The sequence below is a fragment of the Chiloscyllium plagiosum genome, unplaced genomic scaffold (genome assembly GCF_037043375.1).
Source record: "Chiloscyllium plagiosum isolate Xiang-an unplaced genomic scaffold, Cpla_swu_hap1 HiC_scaffold_36, whole genome shotgun sequence".
Lineage (NCBI taxonomy): Eukaryota > Metazoa > Chordata > Chondrichthyes > Orectolobiformes > Hemiscylliidae > Chiloscyllium > Chiloscyllium plagiosum.
The window spans coordinates 48,747,121-48,758,914 of NW_028270174.1; positions in this window are offsets into that span (position 1 = coordinate 48,747,121).

Below are 11,794 nucleotides of genomic sequence, written 5' to 3' on the forward strand. Positions count from 1 at the left end.
TGTTTCAGGCAAAAGCCCTTCATCAGGAATAGAGCCTCTCTATTCCTGATGAAGGACTTTTGCCCGAAACGTCAATATTCCTGCTCCTTGGATGCTGCCTGACCTGCTGTGCTTTTCCAACTCCACTCTAATCTAGACTCTGGTTTCCAGCATCTGCAGTCCTTGTTTTTACTTTGTCTATTTACCCTATCCGTGCCCTTCATAACTTTGTAAACCTCTATAAGGTCACCCCTCAGCCTCCGACGCTCCAGGGAAAACAGCCCCAGCCTGTTGAGCTTCTCCCTGTAGCTCAGATCCTCCAACCCTGGCAACATCCTTGTAAATCTTTTCTGAACCCTTTCAGGTTTCACAACATCTTTCCGATAGGAAGGAGACCGGAATTGCACACAATATTCCAACAGTGGCCTAACCAATGTCCTGTACAGCTGCAACATGACCTTCCAACTCCTGTACTCAATACTCTGACCAATAAAGGAAAGCATACCAAACGCCTTCTTCACGATCCTATCTACCTGCGACTCCACTTTCAAGGAGCTATGAACCTGCATTCCAAAGTCTCTTTGTTCAGCAACACTCCCTAGGACCTTACCATTAAGTGTATAATTCCTGCTAAGATTTGCTTTCCCAAAATTTATCTGAATTAAACTCCATCGGCCACTTCTCAGCCCATTGGCCCATCCGATCAAGATCCCATCGTAATCTGAGGTAACCCTCTTCGCTGTTCACTACACCTCCAATTTTGGTGTCATCTGCAAACTTACTAACTGTACCTCTTATGCTCGCATCCAAATCATTTATGTAAATGACCAAAAGTAGAGGACCCAGCACTGATCCTTGTGGCACTCCAATGGTCACAGGCCTCCAGTCTGAAAAATAACCCTCCACCATCATCCTCTTCTTCTACCTTTGAGCCAGTTCTGTATCCAAATGGCTAGTTCTCTCTGTAGTCCATAAGATCTAACCTTGCTAATCAGTCTCCCATGGGGAACCTTGTCGAACATCTTACGAAGTCCATACAGATCACATCTACGGCTCTGCCCTCATCAATCCTCTTTGTCACTTCTTCAAAAAAATTCTACCAAGTTTGTGAGACATGATTTCCCATGCCAAAGCCTTGTTGACTATCCCTAATCAGTCCTTGCCTTTCCAAATACATGCACATTCTGTCCCTCAGGATTCTCTCCAAAAACTTGCCCACCACCGACATCAGGCTCACCAGTCTATAGTTCCCTGGCTTGTCCTTACCACCCTTCTTAAACAGTGGCACCACGTTAGCCAACCTCCAGTCTTCCGGCACCTTACCTGTGACTATCGATGATACAAATATCTCAGCAAGGTGCCCAGCAATCACTTCTGTAGCTTCCCACAGAGTTCTAGGGTGCACCTGATCAAGTCCTGGGGATTTATCCTGGGGATTTACACCTTTATGCGTTTCAAGACATCCAGAACTTCCTCCTCTGTAATATGGATATTTTGCAAGGTGTCACCATCTATTTCCCTACAGTCTATATCTTCCATATCCTTTTCCACAGTAAATACTGATGCAAAATACTCATTTAGTATCTCCCCCATTGTCTGCGGCTCCACACAAAGGCCCTCTTGCTGATCTTTGAAGGCCCTGTTTTCTCCTTAGTTACCCTTTTGTCCTTAATGTATTTGTAAAAACCCTTTGGATTCTCCTTAATTCTATTTGCCAAAGCTATCTCATGTCCCCTTTTTGCCCTCCTGATTTCCCTCTTCAGTATACTCCTACTGCCTTTATACTCTTCTAAGGATTCACTTGATCTATCCTGTCTATACCTGACATATGCTTCCTTCTTTTTCTTAACCAAACCCTCCATTTCTTTAGTCATACAGCATTCCCTATACCTACCAGCCTTTCCTTTCACCCTAACAGGAATATACTTTTCTGGATCCTCGTTATCTCATTTCTGAAGGCTTCCCATTTTCCAGCTGTCCCTTTACCTGCAAACATCTGCCCCCAATCAGCTTTCGAAAGTTCTTGCCTTATACCATCAAAATTGGCCTTTTTCCAATTTAGAACTTCAACTTTTAGATCTGGTCTATCCTTTTCCATCACTATTTTAAATCTAATAGAATTATGGTCAAAGTGCTCCCCCACTGACACCTCAGTCACCTGCCCTGCCTTATTTCACAAGATTAGGTCAAGATTTGCACTTTCTCTAGTAGGTACATCCACATACTGAATCAGAAAATTTTCTTGTACACACTTAACAAGTTCCTCTCCATCTAAACCTTTAACACTATGGCAGTCCCAGTCTATGTCCAGAAAGTTAAAATCCCCTACCATAACCACAGATTCTTACAGATAGCTGAGATCTCCTTACAAGTTTGTTTCTAACTATCTACTCTATCTATGCCTCTCAACATCTTGTACACCTCTATTAAGTCACCTCTCATCCTTCTTTGCTTCAATGAGAAAAGCCTTAGCTCCAGTCCAGGCCGCATCTCCCTCTCTAAAGCTTCCACCTCTTTCCTATAATGAGGCAACCAAAATTGAACAAAATATTCCAATTGTGGACTAACCAGGGCTCTAGGAGCTGCAGCATAACCTTACTATACTTAAACTCAATCCCCCTGAAAATGAAAGCCAAAACACCATACGCCTTCTTAACAACCCTACCAAGCTGGGTGGTAACTTTGAGGGATCTATGGACGTGGACCCCACACTGCCAAGAACCCTGCCTTTAACCCTGAATTATCCATCTAAATTCGACCTTCAAAAATGAACAACTTAACACTTTTCCAGTTGAACTCCATCTGCCACTCATCAACCCAGTTCTATATCCTATCAACCTCCCATTGCAACCAACAACAGCCTTCATCACTATCCACAACTCCACCAACTTTTGTGTCATTGGCAAACTTACTAACCCACTCTTCCACTGCCTCATCCAAGTCATTTATAAAAATCACAAAGAGCAGAGGTCCCAGAATCAATCCCTGCAGAACACCACAGGTTACCAAGCTCCAGGCTGAATACTTTCCATCTTTCAACATCCTCTGTCTTCTCTGAGCCAGCCAGTTCTGTATTCAGACAGACAGGTTTCCCTGTATTCCATGCCTCCTTACTTTTTGAATGAGCCTTTCATGGGGAACCTTATCAAACACCTCGCAAAAATCCATGTACACCACATCCACTGCTCTACCTTCATCAACATGTTTTGTTACATCCTCAAAGAATTCAATAAGGTTTGTGAGGCATGACCTGCCCCTCACAAAGTATTACTGACTATCTCTAATCAAACTATGGTTTTTCAAGTAATCATAAATCCTGTCTCTCATGATGAGTTTAGTCAAAATGATAATTTGCTGGAGACTGGATAGTGTCAAGACTTTGGATTTTTAGCTTCTTTGTATGGAAACAGTATCAAACGTTTTATCAAACATGATAAAAAGTTAGCCAGCTTGAGAGGGTTGATGAATGAATGACTAGAAGTTGAAACAGACTGGTCTATTCTGATCTTCAGACAAGGCTACGTAAATGGAAAAGCCTTGTGGAAAGTTGATGTACAGAGAGATCTGGGTGTTCAGGTCCATTGTACCCTTAAGGTGGCAATACAAGTCAATAAAGTGGTCAAAAAGGTAAATGGAGAAAGTGAGGACTGCAGATGCTGGCAATCAGAGCTGAAAATGTGTTGCTGGAAAAGCGCAGCAGGTCAGGCAGCATCCAAGGAGCAGGAGAATCGACGTTTCGGGCATGAGCCCTTCTTCAGGATTCCTGCCTGACCTGCTGCGCTTTTCCAGCAACACATTTTCAGCAAAAAGGTATATGGCATGCTTTCCTTCATTGGACAGGCTATTGAATACAAGAGTTGGCAGGTCATTTTACAGTTGTATAAGGCTTTGGTTCAGCCACATTTGGAATACTGCGTACATTACCAAAAGGATGTGGATACTTTGGAGAGGGCACAGAGGAAGTTGACCTGGATGTTGCCTGGTTTGGAGGGTGCTAGCTATGAAGAGAGGTTGAATAGATTAGGATTATTTTCATTAGAAAGACGAAGGTTAAGGAGGACCTGATTGAAGTCTACAAAATCATGAGAGGTATAGACAGGGTGGATAGCAAGAAGCTTTTTCCCAGAGTGGGTGAGTCAATTACTAGGCATCATGTGTTCAAGGCGAGAAGGGAAAAGTTTAAGGGAGATATGTGTGAAAGTTCTTTATGCAGAGGATGGTGGGTGCCTGGAATGCATTGCCAGTGGAGGTGGTAGAGGCAAGCACGATAGCGTCTCTTAAGATATATTTAGATAGCTATATGAATGGGCAGGGAGCAGAGGGGTACAGATCCTTAGAAAATAGACGACAGGTTTAGATAGAGGATCTGGATTGGCGCAAGCTTGGAGGGCCGATGGGCTTGTTCCTGTGCTGTACTTTTCTTGGTTCTTTGTAAAAGTGTTCACCTGTTATTGTAAACATTGTACTGATAAAATGTTTGCAGCATTTTTTTTGCAGTGTACTTTGGTCTTTCATATCTAGAGTAAACCAGACTGACCCAGGAAAGTGGGAATAAAAGTCTACACGTGGGCGGCACGGTGGCACAGTGGTTAGCACTGCTGCCTCACAGCGCCAGAGACCCGGGTTCAATTCCTGCCTCAGGCGACTGACTGTGTGGAGTTTGCACGTTCTCCCCGTGTCTGCGTGGGTTTCCTCCGGGTGCTCTGGTTTCCTCCCACAGTCCAAAGATGTGCAGATCAGGTGAATTGGCCATGTTAAATTGCCCATAGTATTAGGTAAGGGGTAAGTGTAGGGGTATGGGTGGTTTGCGCTTCGGCGAGTCAGTGTGGACTTGTTGGGCCGAAGGGCCTGTTTCCACACTGTAAAGTAATCTAATCTAATTTCAGAAAGAATCTCAAAGGCTGGAATTCATATGACTTGATGTTGGCCAAGTGATGAAAAGTGTAAGTGTATGTTGTTTCTGAGTACCTAACTGACAAAGCTACATATAGACAGTCCAGGTATAATGTTCTTTGCTCATTCATCCTGGAGCAATTGCTGTTCATATCTTTCACAATATAGAGCAATCCTTTTCATTATCCACATGTTTGCCCATGTGCAGATGGAAAGAAAAGGATATCTAAAGATTTGTTGCTCTGTCCTATCTGATAGTGTGCTGCAGCTAACTGAGCACCTAATCACATAGAGTCATAGAGATGTACAGCACGGAAACAGACCCTTCAGTCCAACTCATCCAAGCAAACCAGATATCTTAACCTAATCTAGTCCCATTTGCCAGCACTTGGCCCATATCCCTCTATACCCCTCCTATTCATCTACCCATCCCACATCCTCAAAAGATGATAATGGTGCTCACTAAACCTTATCTTCTGGGATGTTTGCTCTCTCTAGATGATATCTATGGTATCAACAGATTCATTTCTGCTATTGGCAGAGATTTGCCAATTATAATAACAACATAACTATGTACCCAGTTCCTTACAAACCCTCAATTCAAGAAGGTATATTCTGTGTCTATCTTTTGCTATATCAATGACCTGGAGGAAAATTGTGGCCCTTCTAGCAAAGATTTTGTTACCTATCTGGAAGTATTAATTAAGCTACAAACCATACCAAATGGCAATGATAGGCTGACGGTTATTCACATACCTCTCAATCTATATCCTACGCCATCATTCGTGCTTGTACACTAAACATAACTGAACACCTCACTGACAACAAAGATTTGAAAAACAAATCATCACCAAGAGAAGACACGCTAGTAAGTTCTCGGATTTCAGTAGTTGGATCAATCATGACAAAACATAATTGGATGATTTGGGATAGCAGCAAAACCTCAAGCCACTTTCCTTCTCCTCATGCATTTGCAACACCAATTTCTCAACTTCAACACAATGATTCAACAAGGCACATTCTAGCTCTGGCCACTGTCACCTGATATATTGTGTACTTGCACTACATCCAAAATGTTATGATTATGTGTAACGTGCAGTGTTAGTTGCTGGCCTGCCCATATAACAAGAATGGTTATGTAGCAAGAATGCCAATATCACCAATCACCTTTTAACACACAACTCAATATCCAAAATATTTGACAACTGCCCCATTAACTCATGTTGAGCTGAATAGTAAACTTTATTAAATCATATACTCAAATGATGCAACCAAATAACATATCCCCAATTTTTGAAACCTATGATCAAACGTCTTAATTATTTTAAATACAGAATCACCCTAGAAGGACTTAGCCTTGTTAAAAGTAAAAATCATGGTTTGATGACAATAATGAAGAAGCAAGACTGTGTTTGACCTTCATATATACTGCTTGCCTTCCTCACATGAACAATAAAGATTGTTTTGATGAAGAAGACTGATCACCAGCAAATACAGCCATGAGCTTAATCTAATCTTTGACCCATAAAGGAAAAAAGTGGAAGATTAAAGATACAGTACTGTAGTCAAATGCTAAAAGGACATAATGTTACTTCAATGAGCTCACACTGCGTATTGTAACAATATTATGGCTTTAAGAGGTGTATTTTGTACTGGACTTTTTTGAAGAGAGGTTTTAAGTTAGAGGCGCTGAGCTATCTAATGAAACGTAAACATTCTGTGAGGCCTTGGGGTGTCTTTTTAAAATAGGAACAACAAAAGCAATCTAAATGGTACCATCAGAACCAGGATTTTTAGTCATAATTTTTCAGTAGCAGCTACTGGGGTCTTGAAGCTGGATGTGAAAGCTGTTTTTTCCTCTCTTGGTTACTACTAAAAACTAGGAGTTCTTGTCCTGTTGCTAGAATTGCATGTGAGACAATCTGTTTTACTGAATTTGCCTATGTCATTGATGTGTTTATGAGATATTACTACATTGGGATAGTTCCTGTTTTGTACTTAAATAATCTAACATTCTGTTAAGTTTTTTCCAACAGAGTTGAGTTATTTCAATTTCTTTTTTTGTGTTGTATTTTAACAATAGTGTATGAATAAAGTGTATTTTGCTTCAAATCTGGTAGTTTAACCTATCGAATTACTTCTGGAACGTAATGCTTGGCACTTGCCTTGAAAATAAAAAAAACCGTTATGGTCTGGGCTATCTTCTCAATGTACTTGGCTGGGGAGGGGGGGGGAGGGTTTGGTCTAGTCCATAATAATATGAACTCAATGTTGGTGGCACTGCCCTCAACCTCATTAAAACAGGCATTAAATTGCCAACTGTCCAAGCAAAGCTTTAATTACTGGGACAATCAAACCTGAACTTTCCTTCTCTCATGTATGAAATTTACTCCCAAAACTAGCTATATAAAACTACAACTATCAAACCTAGAAACATTGACCATTCCTATTTGTGTTGTATGACACCAAGGTGTACAGGGCAGGTTTATTAGTCTTAATGATCTAGATTTTGCTGTGCAGGGGAGAATTTCAAATCTCGCAGATGATAAAAAGCTTGGAGACATTGCAAACTGAGAGAAGGAGCAGCATTGTGGTTCATTGGCCACCTCACAGGACCAGGGACCTAGGTTCGATTTCACCCTTAAACAACTGTTTGTGTGGAGTTTGCAAATTCTCACTGTGTCTATAGGTTTCTGCCAGGTGCTCCAGTTTCCTCCCACAGTCCAAAGATGTGCAGGTTGGGTGGATTGGCCATATTAAATTGTCCATAGTGTCCTAGGATGTGCAGGCCAAGTAGATTAGCCATAGGAAATGCAGGGTAACAAGGATAGGGTATGAGGGTGGCCCTGGGAGGGATACTCTTCAGAGTGTTGGTGTGGACCTGAAGGGCCGAATGACCTGCGTCCACATTGTAGGGATTCTATGATTCTTGAGGACAGTGTAGAAATCCAAAAAGACATAGACAAGTTGGTGAGGTAGGCAGGTAAGTATTAGATGAAGTTCAATGCACAGAAGTGTAAGATGATGCATTTTGGCAGGAAGAACATGAAAAGACAATATAAATTAAGGGGATGATTTTGAAGGTTATGCAGGAGTAGAAGGACTTGAGTGTATATGTGTTCAAATCTGGTCAAGTGGAGAAAGCTGTTAATAAAGCACAGTCTTGTGCATTACTAACAGGAGCATAACATACAAGAACAAGGAGGTGATGTTGATCATATATAAGACATTTCTCAGCTGGAGTATTGTGCAGTTTCGGGGACCATACTATAGGAATGATATGATTGCATTAGAGTGAGTGCAGAAGAGATTTACAAGAACTGTTCAAAGTCTGAGAGGTTTCAGTTATGAGAAGGGCTTCCTGATGAAGGGCTTATGCCCAAAATGTCGATTCTCGTGCTCCTCGGATGCTGCCTAACCTGCTGTGCTTTTCCAGAACCACACTCTTGACTCTGATTCCAGCATCTGCAGTCCTCAATTTCTCCTAGGGTTGCATTTGAGATAATCTGTTTTCTGAATTTGCATTTGCCAAAGGTATTTATGAAATATTATCATATTGAAACATTTAATTTAGTAACAGTTACTGTATCTATTATTCTGTTAAGTTTTCCAATAGAGTTAAGTTATTCCAATCCCGTCTTTCTTTTGTTGTATTTTAATTATAGTGGATGAATAAAATGTGTTTTACTTTAAATCTGGTAGTTTGACCAATCAAATTGCATCTGGAATGCAATTCCTTACATTTACCTTTAAAATAGGAAAAAGTTAGATTCTAGACTATATTCTGAATATTTTGAGGGCTTGGTCTGGTCGAAAACAATGCAAGCTAAATGGTACAATTCTGAGCGGACTACAGGAGTAGAGGGACCTCATGCTTCAAATATATAATGATCTGAAATTGGCCACACAAATTGAAACAATTGTTCAGAAGGGTTGTAGAATTCTTGGAATTGTAAATAGAGGCATAGACCATAAAAGCAAAAAAGTGATGCCACACCTCTACAAATCATTGGTCATGCCACATTTAGATTATTGTGTTAAATTATGAGTGCCTTATGTAAGGACAAATGTTAAAGCCCTGAAGAGTGCAAAGCAGATTTACTAGCATGATACCAGAATTGAGGGTTCTTAGATACAAGACTAGAGAAATTCTCCTTGGAGCAGAGAAGATTAAGAGGTGACCTTACTGAGATGTTCAAAATTATGAACAATAGACAATAGGTGCAGGAGTAGGCCATTCTGCCCTTCGAGCCTGCAACACCATTCAATATGATCATGGCTGATCATCCTTAATCAGTATCCTGTTCCTGCCTTATCTCCATAACCCTTGATTCCACAATCCTTGAGAGCTCTATCCAACTTTTTTTTTTAAATGAATCCAGAGATTGGGCCTCCACTGCCCTCTGGGGCAGAGCATTCCACACAGCCACCACTCTCTGGGTGAAGAAGTTTCTCCTCATCTCTGTCCTAAATGGTCTACCCCATATTTTTAAGCTGTGTCCTCTGGTTCGGCACTCACCCATCAGCGGAAACATGTTTCCTGCCTCCAGAGTGTCCAAACCTTAAATAATCTTATATGTCTCAATCAGATCCCCTCTCAGTCACTCCAGTCTTTCAGTATAAGGTAATCCTACCATTTCAGGAATTGACCTCGTGAACCTACACTGCACTCCCTCAATAGCCAGAATGTCTTTCCTCAAATTTGGAGACCAGAACTGCACACAGTACTCCAGGTGTGGTCTCACCACGGCCCTGTACAGCTGCAGAAGAACCTCTTTGCTTCTCTACTCAATCCCTCTTGTTGTGAAGGCCAGCATGCTATTAGCCTTCTTCACTACCTGCTGTACCTGCATGCTTACCTTCATTGACTGGTGTACAAGAACACCCAGATCTCTTTGTACTGCCCCTTTATCTAAATTGATTCCATTTAGGTAGTAATCTGCCTTCCTGTTTTTGCCACCAAAGTGGATAACCATACATTTATCCACATTAAATTGCATCTGCCATGCATCTGACCACTCACCTAACTTGTCCAGGTCACCCTATAATCTCCTAACATCCTCATCACATTTCATTTTGACAGAGTAAAGGATATTCTGTTTTCATTAGTTGTTACTTAATGAGTATCTTACTGTAAGTATGTCTTCTTGGATTGCCTCAACACAAATTCCACAGGAACCTCTACAGTTCCTCAAAGGAAATCAAATATAAAAAATTACGATGTTAAAAATACCAAGCTAGTTCTTGATAATAGCTTAGTTGTTAAAATTGTAGAGTTCAATTTTAAATTTAGCCAATGGAAAGCATGCATCAAAATCTGCATCCATAACAGCTCATCCTAAAAAATCTGAAAATATAGGAGGAAACATTTTTCACATCTCAATACTGAACTGGATAAAGTTGAAAATGTTAATTTTATTCATTTATTACATAGAAGTAATGCCGACAATACAAATACTTCAACTACTTTAAAAACATTTTGTGAAATGTTGAACAGGCATATTGAAAACACAAAACGCTCTCTAAACATGAACAATGAATTTACAATTGGTGACTGAAGTATGGAACTGAAGGAGTAGAATTGCTGTAACGTTCTTAAGTCAATAGAACACCATTTCCAAAACTTTAATACAGAATTTGCAATATCAATAAAATCTGTTCCAAGACACATTCACTACACATTAAGTAAATGGAAAAGAAAAAAACCCGACAAAAATACCATTCAATATTACAAAGGAACAATTTAATGGTATAACAAACAATGTGTTGCAATTTAACCGTAAATAATTTTAAATAATTTTTTTTTATACATGCATACTAGTAAACTGTTCAGTATGCTCAAAAGATGAGTTTTTTAGGCAACCTTTAAGTAAAACATTGATATTTAGTCTGTTGAAATAATTCATGGTTTTCATACTAAAAGCCCCAGCTATGATTGTCACAAGAACTGGGTTTTAGCAAGCATTTCTGGCATAACATATAGTGGATCATTATATTAGAAAAATATGATTTTTTCCAAGATAACACCATTGTGTAATTTAGTGTATTGTAAAAATATACAGTTTAGCACAATGAGGAGAGACTGAGTCATACATTTCAAGGTGCTGCATGGTGATGCTTAGTGTATACAAATTTATATGACCACCATGAACTGGAAATGGTAATGAAATAAAAATAAAACAAACTATGTCAGCAAATGTGCGTGATAATTGTGAACACCTACCAGAGATACCATATAGATGCTAAATGAGTACAATGGTGATTTTGGCCAATGCTTCAGTTTGAATGGTCCACTAAAATTCACTATCCAAATTTCTAAATGAAGAAGAAATGTTACTTGGCTGGGATCTTAGTATGAACTTCCACTTTCAAAATAATAGGGAAAAAAAAATCAGAATAGTGCTGTTACCAGTGGTCACTGGACTCAAAACATTAATTATGTCTTTCTTCCACATATGCTGCCAGACTTGCTGAGTTTCTCCAGTGATTTCTGTTTTTGTCTCCATTCCCCAATATGCGTAGATTGTTACAGCGTGAAATCAAAGATTTTTTTAAAAATTTAAATGTTATTATTTTATTAAAATTTTGTTCTATTAAACTTTAATTCTTCAGCAAGGCCAGTACAAATATACAAATATTTAGTTTGTGCAAAATCATGGCACAAGCACTGGTGATAGCAAATTTGTCATTTTAACAGCTGCCTTACCACCATTTTTCCTCAGGGAAGCAAAAAGCTTGTGCATAATATTGTACAAAGCATATTCCAAATTCACACCTTTCAAGCATATTGTAGTAGATTAGCATACCTGAATATTAAAAATTATCAGCAGCATCGACCACTTCAAGCCAACAGTCAATGTTCCAGTTTCTCAGCAAACTTCCTTTTTGTATGAAACACCATTTATGGCAAATTACAAGTAAA